The sequence below is a fragment of the Sphaeramia orbicularis genome, chromosome 18 (assembly GCF_902148855.1).
Source record: "Sphaeramia orbicularis chromosome 18, fSphaOr1.1, whole genome shotgun sequence".
Classification (NCBI taxonomy): Eukaryota; Metazoa; Chordata; class Actinopteri; order Kurtiformes; family Apogonidae; genus Sphaeramia; species Sphaeramia orbicularis.
In genome coordinates, this window is record NC_043974.1 from 5,971,356 (window position 1) to 5,984,760 (window position 13,405).

The 13,405-nt window shown below is 44.1% G+C and overlaps 1 protein-coding gene across 1 annotated transcript in view; it reads right to left on the bottom strand.

The window, feature by feature from the left end:
- Nucleotides 1–12,668, bottom strand: part of trpc5a (transient receptor potential cation channel, subfamily C, member 5a) — a 253,871-nt gene extending 241,203 nt beyond the window's left edge. Inside the window, exon 1 of the mRNA XM_030162423.1 lies at nucleotides 12,132–12,668. The gene's annotated coding sequence lies outside the window, so the exon portion shown is untranslated. The remainder of the gene's footprint in view (nucleotides 1–12,131) is intronic.
- Between the last annotated feature and the right edge of the window lie 737 nt (nucleotides 12,669–13,405).

Below are 13,405 nucleotides of genomic sequence, written 5' to 3' on the forward strand. Positions count from 1 at the left end.
CATGACAATGATGATGATGACGATGATGATGATGGTAATGACCTTATTTTAACCCTAAACATTAACTGTTGAATGGCTTGTTCTTCAAATTCATAATATAATAGGTCATGTTTTAAAGTAGAATAGGCTTAGTCACATTGAATTATACACATCTACTGTGTGAACACACACACACGCATACACACACACACAGTGGGCTCCAGCTGCTCTTATTCCTCAGGTCTCCAGTGCAGATCAACAGTGAAGCTGCAGCCATCTGCTGATGATTCTCAGTGGTGCATTGGTGCAGAGTTCGACTACAGGCTCATAAACAGAAACCCTTAACCCTAACCCCTAAAGAGAACCCATAAACAGAACCCCTAAACCCTAACCCCTACCCCTAACCCATAAACAGAACCCCTAAGCCATAAACAGAAACCCTAACCCATAAACAGAACCCCTAAATCTAACCCCTAAACAGAAACTCTAACCCATAAGCAGAAACCCTAACACATAAACAGAAACCCTAACCCCTAACCCATAAGCAGAGACCCTAACACATAAACAGAAACCCTAACCCCTAACACATAAAAAGAAACCCTAACCCGTAAACAGAAACCCTAACACATAAACAGAAACCCTAACCCCTGACCCATAAACAGAACCACTAAACCTAACCCCTAAACAGAAACCCTAACCCATAAACAGAAACCCTAACACATAAACAGAAACTCTAACCCCTAACACATAAACAGAAACCCTAACACATAAACAGAAACCGTAACACATCAACAGAAACCCTAATCCATAAACAGAAACCCTAACACATAAACAGAAACCCTAACCCCTAACACATAAACAGAAACCCTAACACATAAACAGAAACCCTAACCCCTAACACATAAACAGAAACCCTAACACATAAACGGAACCCTTAACCCATAAACAGAAACTCTAACCATTAACAGAACCCCTAACCCATAAACAGAACCCCTAATCCCTAACCTCTAACCCATAAACAGAACCCCTAACCCTTAACCCATAAACAGAACCCTTAACCCTAACCCATAAACAGAACCCTTAACCCTAACCCATAAATAGAACCCCTAACCCTCAGCTGACACAGGTAACCAATGTGGATCAAAAGCTTTACCACAGACACAAAGGGAATGACATGACAGGTCAGTCACAGTCACAGTCATTTGACAGAATTTATTTACAAATGGCAGGTTTTAAAAATCCCTCTAATCCAGCGTTAGGGTTACGAGCATCTGATTGATGTTCTAAGACATCTCCAGTGGTGTCAGGAATGTTCTGTGGATTTTAGGGATCATGGTATCCTGAATTTACAAATGTTTAAAAGTCATTTATAAAGTCTTTTCATCAGCACCTGATTCAATTAAACAAATACAAAACTGCTTTTATAAATGGTCATGTATTGTTAATTAAAGGTGGGGTTTGAGATCTTAGAAAAACCGTTCGAGCAAGCTACATTTTGAAAATAATCAATTCAAAAGTCCAAACCCCTTTCTTCAGACGTCTCTCCGAAGCCACACCTCCAGAGTACTGGCACGCACAATGCTTCTTCCCGAGGGTTCACCAGCGCTGCACAGCAACAATTCACCGGCTGAGGCTCTGCTCCATCCCCAGCTCCGGCCCCGGCTTGGGCTATGATGCCGTCTACCGTCCGGCCTGGCCCCAGCTCCATCTATGACACCGGCTGAGGCTCCGACTACGGCCCCAGCTCCGGCTTCGACCCCGCCTGAGGCTCCGTCCCTGGCTCCAGTCCCATACGGCCCCACCTCGAGCTCCGACGCCAACTACGGCCCAGGCTGACATATCCATGCATACCTCAATCAGGCTCCTCCAACACCCCCGCTCTTACAGAACAGCCCCAGTTCATACCTATCTGACTAACGTTACATTTCCTAGTGATTTATGTTAGTGACAAAACAGTTTGCCGGTGAACTTTCCATCCTAATGTAACTAATATAGCCAGGTTCTGGCTTCGCTTCCTGTACAAGTGCTTCCAGCCTCTGGGAATGTGCGATTCATGCTCGAAGAGGGATACACACAAGGGAGGAGGGGCAAATGGCAGTTGAGTTTGACAGACATATCCCCATTCAGTCATTTCGAGTGGCCGCTCAAAATGATCGGATGGTGTTTTTTCAGTCTTGTCCGTTCCACAGGTGACTATTTTTTTATTTTTGTGTAAGAGCATTTAATTAATTAGTTTTAATCGGGGTGTGAAGGGGATTTTAAGGAATTTAGTAAAAAATGCTCCAGGAAAACATCTCAGACCACACCTTTAATCAGTTTTCACCCAGAGGGTGACTGTTGTAGATAATTCAGCTGTTACTCTGGTCTGTAACAGGGAGATTTATCAAAACAAATGCAATTAAATTATTAAAGTTAATCATTACAAGTGGCATACACAGTGTATGATCTGTAAATGAGTCATTTATGCCAAAGTAGGAAATTTGCCATGGACTGTGAAAAACAACAGAACCCCTTCGCATATGATTAGCGCTGTTCCATCTAATAACCCTTTGATAAAGTAGGGTTGGGGGGTGGGGGTTAGGGGTTTAGGGTTAGGAACGTAGACTGACCAGTAAATGGAGAGCTTCACCTCTGGGCTCAGCTCCTTCTTTAGCACAACAGACCGATACAGCGACCGCATCACTGCAAATGTTGATCAGTCAATTAATACTGAATTGAATTGATACTGGATCAAATCGAATCATGATTAATCGATTTATAAGCTCATGAATCGAAATGGAGTTGATTGTGGAACTTGGCTGTAATACCCAGACATATACAGGTCTGTCACGTTACTTGTAGAATTATGTACTGAGGTCCAGATTGAGGTCTGTGGGGAGTGCGGGGGGGGCACTTTGTCCGTCCGTCCATCTGTATGTTCAAAAACTTTGGCATGGACTGAAGGCTGAGGGTTTTCAAGTGTGTGTACATTCTGTTTGGTCTTAAAGCCCTCCCTTAAACTCTGACTTCTCCACTTTTACTCTCTTTCGTCATTTCCATCTCTTTTCTTCAATTCTCCCCTTCTGTCATGTTTTTGACACTTGGTACAGCCTTGTTATGTGCTTAATAATAATAATAATAATAATAAATAATACATTTTATTTATAAGCGCCTTTCAGGACACTCAAGGTCACTGTACAAATCTTGTTAAAAATAAATAAAACACAATTAAAATTGCACATATACATATATAAAACACATAGGTACATACAATGGCAGTAGATAAAAGCGAAATTATGGAATTGAGTAGGCCTGTCTGAATAAATAAGTCTTAAGCTGGATTTGAAGGTGGTAATAGAGTCAGAGTTTTTTATGTGTTCCGGGAGGGCATTCCAGAGGCGGAGGGCTGAGCAGCTGAAAGCTCTGGACCCCATGGTAGTCAAGTGGGCAGGTGGGAGGGTGAATTGGACAGATGAAGATGACCTGAGACTCCGGGTAGGAATGTTTATGTGGAGGAGGTTACTGAGGGTTTTTTCGCGTTTTGAACAGCGGGAGAGAACATTTGGATTTTTAGTATTTATTTCATAATTCAAGAGGAAAAAAACAAAGAATCAAAGGGGCATGATAAACTATAAGACAATAAGATTGTCTGTATAATTCACATTTGCAGCTGCTGAGGCAACATTTGTACAGAGCAGCAAAAATTTAAAAAAGGAGACTATAGGACAGGAGATCGACTGAAGTGGTCTGTTACGCAATAAACCCCTTCAACAAATATTACAACTGTAAAACAAGAAAAAGACTGACATCTGACATCTCAAGAGATTTTCAGTGCCAAGAAACATTAAAGGACAGATTCCAGGTCAGCTCACATTGGTGGAGGTTGGTTTGTGATCTGTTATGCAGCCATGGACTGTCTACATGAGAGGTTCAACCCATAAAGACCTAGAATTGTGTCAGTTCCCAAATTATGTTTTATCTATATTTAACCTTTCTTAAGTGATTTATCACCATTTCTAATAATACTATCCTCTGTAGTTCGCTTTATTACAAGTTTTATGTTCAGGTGAAAAATGACTCACACACTCCATTATATGTTTTTTTCATACACAAATATGTTCTATACATCCTTGTCATTTAAACTGTTCATTATATGACATGAGATAGGAGACAACACCAAGTCTCTCTCCCAGAGCAAGCAGCTATAAAACCACCACAGTGACATGTGTTCAGGTAAACCGGCCTGTGTTAGGGTTAGAGGGTTAGGGTTATAGGGTTAGAGTTCAAGTTAGAAGGTTAGGGTTAGAGGGTTAGGGTTAGGGTTAGTCTAAAACAGCTTTAAAGGAACAGAGTTGACCAAAGTGCTGTACGCAAACCAATAAAATACATAAAAACACAATAAAACTTGGGCCTTGGCCCTTTTATCAGTCCCTCCAGGATTTTGCAATGTTGCGATTGCAACTAACAACACAAACTCAACCAATCACCGCGAATTCTGCGCGGCGCTGCAATTTCGTCCAATCACCGCAAATTTTCCGCAAATTTGACCAATCACCTTAGCCCCTTATCTCCCACCCCCCTCTACGTGACATGTACATCATCATGTTCACTTCCTTGTTTGAGAAGATGAAGACATGCGCGACGCATGACATCCACATTTACCGACACATATCACTGCCAAAGTTCGTGCAAGCCAGTTTCCAGATGTGTTACACAAAAGCAGAAGTATACCGTTCTGTGGTGGAACACAAATGAAAGTCGCCACTCCACAGACACTTGTCAGCCGCAAAACATGCAAGGAAAACGGCTGAAAATGGAAGAGGACAGACGAGACAAGTCCCAATGACAGAGGCTATTGGATTCAGAATAATAGCAGGAGCTGAAAGGATTAAGGTTAGCGCGGATATACTCTATGAGGCAATAGAAGAGAAGAATAAGTGACTTGTGAAGGCACGCTTTCCTTTTTCTATATTGTGTGTGTGTGTGTGCATGCGTGCGTGCGTGCGTGTGCGTGAGGGAATGCGAGCACAAGTCTGTGTGGAGTTAAAAAAAGGAGCTCACAAACAAAAATAGTCGTTAAACTTGGGGTTAATATTAATGTTTACTCTAATGTGTTAGATAGAAAGCAACCCAAGTTTGGCTGCACTGTGTGCCTGTCTGTCTGTCTGTGTGTGTGTGTGTGTGTGTGTGTGTGTGTATGTGTGTCTCTGTGTGTGCATGTGTGTCTCTCTATGTCTGCATGTCAGTCTCTGTGTGTGCATGTAACCCGTCTAACCATGTAATGCATCTAACCCTAATCCTGAATGTACTACTATATCATTAAGGAAGCAAAACTCATGTGTTCGGTCGTATAAATGTGAGATGGGGGTGGGATTTAATAAGTTTTCTTCTTCCCACTCCTTTTTGAGCAGTACATACTGAATTTATTTTGTTATTACCAGTGTACATGGCAATTGATATTTTGTCTTGATCATCTTTATTTATTAATGTATTTGCTCTGATATTAATTCCTTGTACACAAAAAATGTTTAATTTTTTCTTCTGCTCAAAACAAATAAATGAATGAATGAATGAAAAAAAACTCTGTTTTGTTTAAAATCATTGCTTCCTGGTGCTTTTTAAGGCTAAAAACACAAAAAAGACTGTTCTAGGTCATTTGTAAATGCCCATGTTCCATGACTTGAATAAAAGAAGCCTCAAATCATCGCAACTTTCATCGCAATTTTTTGGAAAAGCTGCCACAAAATCAGGTATTTTAGGCCGCAACAATCACAAAAAAAGCCTGCGAAATCCTGGAGGGACTGTTTTATGTTGTTTTTCATATTTTGTTTTGCATCTTTACAAATGATTTAAAACCATCAATATCTGGTTTCTTCAACATTCACTCAGGACCAAAAATAACTGGAAATAAATCATGATCATACACTTTTCGTGACGATTATTCTGATCTAAAATAGTCTCTTTTTTTTGGCCTGTCCAATGTCCCCTCCTACTTTTGACCATAGAGGCGTTCAACTATTCTTAAACCTTTGAAGCACTATGTTTATCTCCTTCCTGTTGGTCCTCCCTGTGTGACCTAAAGTAACCCCTGTGTGACTTAAAGTGACTCCTGTGTGACCTAAGGTAACCCCTGTGTGACTGAAAGTAACCTCTGTGTGACCGAAAGTAACCCCTGTGTGACCTAAAGTAACCCCTTAGACCTAAAGTGACCCCTGTGTGACCTAAAGTGACCCTGTGTGACCTAAAGTAACCCCTGTGTGACCTACAGTAACCCCTGTGACACCTAAAATAACCCCTGTGCACCACAATCAGACCGAAGAAAGCACATATTCACACCAGAATCCAACGATCCCATTGAGTGGTTCTGTGGTTCTTAGATGTAAATGTTCTCTACAGGTTTGAGTGGTGCCATGGTTCTTAGATGTAAACGTTCTCTACAGGTTTGAGTGGTTCCATGGTTCTTAGATGTAAATGTTCTCTACAGGTTTGAGTGGTTCCGTGGTTCTTAGATTCTCTACAGCACAGGTGTCAAACATGAGGCCCAGGGGCCAAATCCGGCCCACCAAAGGGTCCAGTTCAGCCCTTGGGAGGAATTTGTGAAATGCAAAAATTACACTTAAATATTAACAATCCTTTTAGTTCAGGTTCCACATCAGAACAATTCAATCTCAAGTGGGCAGGACCAGTAACATACTATCATAATAACATATGAATAATGACAACTCCAAATATTTCTCTTTGTAAATGTAAATATTTTCATGTATTTACACTAAAACAAAGTACAAGTTTGCAAAAAAAGTGAACAACCTGAAATGTCTTAAGAGAAGTCACTACAATTTTAACAAAATTCTGCCTGTTACTCAATGTTTTGTGTATTTGTAGATCCACTGTGATCTATAAGTTATAATGTACATGTGTAAATGATACGGCAGAACATTGTTAAAATTACACTTCTTTTTCAGTTTGTTCATGTTATTCACATCTTTTGAAAGGATAGTTTGTAGAGGTAAACCTTTTCATAATGTAAATTAACTTTTTTCACTCTAAAACATTGAGAAAAGTTTGGAGTTGACATTATATATTATTGTGTTATTATTTTACTGGTTCAGCCCACTTCAGATCAAATTTAGCTGAATCTGGCCCATGAACTAAAATGAGTTTGACACCCCTGCTCTGTTTGAGTGGTTCCATGTCAGATGTTTCCATCCCACTGACTGATGGAACCCCCTTCAGTGGGTCAGTGTTCTGATTACACTGGTCTACAAGGAAAATGCTTCCAGAATAAAAGTAATGAAATTTTACCACGAGAGTCACTGATAAAGAAAAATCAAGTCAAAAATGCTGGTTGGCTGAACTTTCCAAGATACAGCCTTGGGTCAAAATGTGAAACTCAAGAATTAACAAGAGAATGGGTTTGACTCAAAAGGAATATTTGTCTCAGAGCTACAAGATCTACTTCAAAACACTGTCTGCACATTAGAATACATTCACTTTACAGGTTCTATTTAGTGGAAGATTTATAAAACTATTATATAAATGTACATAAACCAATATATATATGTGTAATAACACTTAATCATATACCTTGAAAACATCAGCAAACCGGCACTTTTGTCATTTATTTTCCAATTAATCTTATTAAAATACGTAACATTTAGCACATTTAATGTCTGAAGCAAATCATTTCTAAAAAATTGTAGACCAGTGTTATCAGGGTCAACACAGCCACTGTTATCATCATTCCATTCAAACTAAGCAACACATTTATCTCAGGCCAATAAATAGCATCACATCAAATGACAATGTACTTAAAAAAATGATTTTTAAATATTATTCTAAGTATTTGTGAGATAATCAGGTCATGTCTCATAAAAACGTCTGTTTTCTTTCCCTCAAACAGAAGGAACAGAGAAAATGGGCTGTGTGTGTGTGTGTGTGTGTGTGTGTTTGGCCTGACATTTAAGGTAGTCCTCTCCTCCAGGTGGACAGGGGGAAACACTTAAGCGGTTTAATACGCAGGGAAAACCCTTTGGGTCCACGAGCACAAGCGCATACGTGCACACGTTTATATAAAACCACAAAACTAACAGACACACACACACACACACACACATTCTGCAGCTCCATCTATCTCTCCGTTTCTGCACACGCACCCATGAACACACACACAAAGCTCTGGATATAAACAAACTGCGGCTGCGTCTGTTTCTGTTGATGTTGTGCACAAACCTCCATCATCTGCTGCGCAACAGCCCACAGAGACCAACGCGCGCACGCGCACACACACTGCAGCCCGCATCACATACAGTCACACATTCTCTCTCTCTCTTTCTTTGTCTGTCCCCCCCTCCCTTTCTCTCTCTCTGTCTCCCCCTCCCTCCCTCCCTCCCTCTCGCTCTCTCTCTCTCTCTCTTTCTCTCTCTCTCTCTGCACCCCCTCGCTATTAGTCAATACAGTCAGGATACATAAACCACCCACCACTCACCCAAAGCCTCTCCCAGTCATACCCAAACTGCAGAGGCTGTAACATCTCCAACAAATAAACACACACACACACACCAAAGTTGACAGACAAACCACAGATCCACAGACCCTGTGAACATCAGCCACACCAGTTTAACTCCAGTGACTGAAGGAGATGAGGAAACATGAAAGAAAGACACCGAACACACCGGGTACCTACTGTCAGACTAAAACCACCGGACACATCGGGTACTGACTGTCAGACTAAAACTACCGAGCACACCGGGTACCTACTGTCAAGACTAAAACCACCGGACACACCAGGTACCTACTGTCAGACTAAAACCACTGGACACACCGGGTACCTACTGTCAGACTAAAACCACCGGACACACCTGGTACCTAGTGTCAGACTAAAACCACCGAACACACCGGGTACCTAGTGTCAGACTAAAACCACCGAACACACCGGGTACCTACTGTCAGACTAAAACTACCGAGCACACCGGGTACCTATTGTCAGACTAAAACCACCGGACACACCGGGTACCTAGTGTCAGACTAAAACCACCAGACACACCAGGTACCTACTATCAAGACTAAAACCACCGGACACACTGAACACATCGGGTACCTACTATCAGACTAAAACCACCGGACACACCGAGTACCTATTATCAGACTAAAACCACCGGACACACCGGGTACTGACTATCAGGCTAAAACCACCGGACACACCGAGTACCTATTATCAGACTAAAACCAACGGACACACCGGGTACTGACTATCAGGCTAAAACCACCGGACACACCGAGTACCTATTATCAGACTAAAACCACCGGACACACGGGTACTGACTATCAGACTAAAACCACGGGACACACCGGGTACCTACTGTCAGTCTAAAACTACCAAGCACACCGGGTACCTAGTGTCAGACTAAAACCACCGGACACACCGGGTACCTACTGTCAAGACTAAAACCACCGGACACACCGGGTACCTACTGTCAGACTAAAACCACTGGACACACCGGGTACCTACTGTCAGACTAAAACCACCGGACACACCGGGTACCTACTGTCAGACTAAAACCACTGGACACACCGGGTACCTACTGTCAGACTAAAACCACCGGACACACCTGGTACCTAGTGTCAGACTAAAACCACCGAACACACCGGGTACCTACTGTCAGACTAAAACTACCGAGCACACCGGGTACCTATTGTCAGACTAAAACCACCGGACACACCGGGTACCTAGTGTCAGACTAAAACCACCAGACACACCGGGTACCTACTGTCAAGACTAAAACTACCGAGCACACCAGGTACCTACTATCAAGACTAAAACCACCGGACACACCGGGTACTGACTATCAGGCTAAAACCACCGGACACACCGAGTACCTATTATCAGACTAAAACCAACGGACACACCGGGTACTGACTATCAGACTAAAACCACGGGACACACCGGGTACCTACTGTCAGTCTAAAACTACCAAGCACACCGGGTACCTAGTGTCAGACTAAAACCACCGGACACACCGGGTACCTACTGTCAGACTAAAACCACCGAACACACCAGGTACCTACTGTCAGACTAAAACTACCGAGCACACCGGGTAACTATTGTCAGACTAAAACCACCGGACACACCGGGTACCTAGTGTCAGACTCAAACCACCGGACACACCGGGTACCTACTGTCAAGACTAAAACCACCGGACACACGGGTACCTACTGTCGGACTAAAACCACCGGACACACCGGGTACCTAGTGTCAGACTAAAACCACCGAACACACCGGGTACCTACTGTCAGACTAAAACTACCGAGCACACCGGGTACCTAGTGTCAAGACTAAAACCACCGGACACACCGGGTACCTACTATCAGACTAAAACTACCAGACACACCGGGTACCTTGTGTCAGACTCAAACCACTGGACACACCGGGTACCTAGTGTCAGACTAAAACCACCGAACACACCGAGTACCTACTGTCAGACTAAAACCACCGGACACACCGGGTACCTCCTGTCAGACTAAAACTACCGAGCACACCGGGTACTGACTATCAGGCTAAAACCACCGGACACACCGGGTACCTACTATCAGACTAAAACCACCGGACACACCGGGTACTGACTATCAGGCTAAAACCACCGGACACACCGAGTACCTATTATCAGACTAAAACCAACGGATACACCGGGTACTGAGTATCAGACTAATACCACGGGACACACCGGGTACCTACTGTCAGTCTAAAACTACCAAGCACACCAGGTACCTAGTGTCAGACTAAAACCACCGGACACACCGGGTACCTAGTGTCAGACTAAAACCACCGGACACATGGGTACCTACTGTCAGACTAAAACCACCGGACACACCGGGTACCTACTGTCAGACTAAAACCACCGGACACACCGGGTACCTACTCTCAGACTAAAAACACCGGACACACCGGGTACCTACTCTCAGACTAAAACCACCGGACACACCGGGTACCTAGTGTCAGACTAAAACCACCGGACACACCGGGTCCCTACTCTCAGACTAAAACCACCGGACACACCGGGTACCTACTCTCAGACTAAAACCACCGGACACACCGGGTACCTAGTGTCAGACTAAAACCACCGGACACACCGGGTAACTATTGTCAGACTAAAACCACCGGACACACCGGGTACCTAGTGTCAGACTAAAACCACCGGACACACCGGGTACGTAGTGTCAGACTAAAACCACCAGACACACCGGGTACCTGGTGTCAGACTCAAACCACCGGACACACCGGGTACTGACTATCAGACTAAAACCACGGGACACACCGGGTACCTAGTGTCAGACTCAAACCACCGGACACACCGGGTACCTACTGTCAAGACTAAAACCACCGGACACACCGGGTACCTACTATCAGACTAAAACCACCGGACACACCGGGTACCTACTATCAGACTAAAACCACCGGACACACCGGGTACCTACTCTCAGACTAAAACCACCGGACACACGGGTACCTATTGTCAAGACTAAAACCACCGGACACACGGGTACCTATTGTCAAGACTAAAACCACCGGACACACGGGTACCTAGTGTCAGACTAAAACCAACGGACACACCGGGTACCTACTGTCAGACTAAAACCACCGGACACACCGGGTACCTAGTGTCAGACTAAAACCACCGGACACACCGGGTACCTACTGTCAGACTAAAACCACCGGACACACCGGGTACCTACTATCAGACTAAAACCACTGGACACACCGGGTACCTAGTGTCAGACTAAAAACACCGGACACACCGGGTACCTACTCTCAGACTAAAAACACCGGACACACCGGGTACCGACAATCAGACTAATATCAGATCAAACAGGTGCCCGTTAAACAGTGAATTCAGCCCAGCAGGACATACGGTATAAAACGGTTCTTCCACACCATGGCCGACGTGTAGTTGTTGAACAGCAGGGTTGATGTGATCCCAGGCAGGCAGGCAGGCAGCAGAACCGGAACCGGGCCACCAGTACCATCCAGCCGGTGTTGGTCCAAAGGTATCACTCGCGCTTGCAGTTAATTAATCAATTATGGAGGCTGACAGGTGTTAATTCGCGCCGTTTTCCGTTTTTAATCCGTGTTTAAAAGGCAGAGAAACAGAAGAAGCGGACTGTGCGTCTGTTCTTACCTTTAACGGAGATCCTCTTTCTCCGTGAGTATAACGAAAAACACAGATAGTCGTTGCTCTCCAAATTAACGATTAGTCCCTTCTTCTCCCCAGGGGTCTCGCGCACTTCACGTGCGGCGGTTCCTCACACTCTCTCTCTCTCTCTCTCTCTCTCTCTCTTTCTGCGTGTATCTGTCCGTCTGTCTATCTCCTCGTTTCTCGCGGGATTTCCTCCACCGTCTTCGTCCTGTCTTCTCCTCTACCTCACCTCCTCCTCCTCCTTCTTTCTCTTCTCAGCTCGCCCTCCTCGAGCCACCTGGACGGAGCTCACGGAGCGGCTCGCGACGCTTGTGGTGCTGATGCTGCTCTGCTGCGCGGGAAAGAGTACAGGATGAAGATGAAGAGGAGGTGGATGAGGAGGTGGCAGAGAACAAACTGTCTCTATCTGAAAACACAACGCTGAAGCTACAGGTGATTAAACATCTGTGTCAGATATAGGAAGGCGCCGGTGGCCGGTGCATCCGCTGCGGCGTTACCGGTTTGAATCCTGCGGAGGAGCGCTGACACTGCTGTATATCCTCCTCTCTCGCTGTTCGCCAATCTCCTCAGCTAGTATAGCCCTGAAATGTTCAATTAAACTCAGTTTTATTTGTAGAGCTCTATGTCACAACAAGGTTCCCTCATAGGGCTTTACAGATTTAGATGAATACGAAAATAAGCAACAGTCAAATAATCAGTGGATGAAGAAAATGGGTTAATGTCCTGGACATCACCCATCCACAGACCCTCCTCAGCAAAGAAAAACTCCAAAAACCCATATGTTATGTAAATATGCTTAAAGACAGCACATACAGGAGTGTGGGCTCTTCCACATGTTTGGGTGCAAGTACCCCTGTATGGGTACACATACATATGTGTGCATGTCCACATGTATGGGTGCACATGTATGGGTGCACATCCACATGTGTGAGTGCAAGAACCCATGTATGGGAGCACGTGCACATGTATGTGTGCATGTACACATGTGTGCACGTCAACATGTATGGGTGCACGTGCACGTGTATGTGTGCACATACAAATGTATGTGTGCACGTCCACATGTATGGGTGCATGTACACATGTATGTGTGCACATTCACATGCATGGGTGCATGTGCACATGTATGTGTGCAGGTACACATGTATGGGTGCATGTGCACATGTATGGGTGCACATCCACATGTATTTTTGCACGTACAGAAATTGAGTAAGTTTTCTTTGTGTATTACAATCACAAAGACAATACTTAAAGATCTC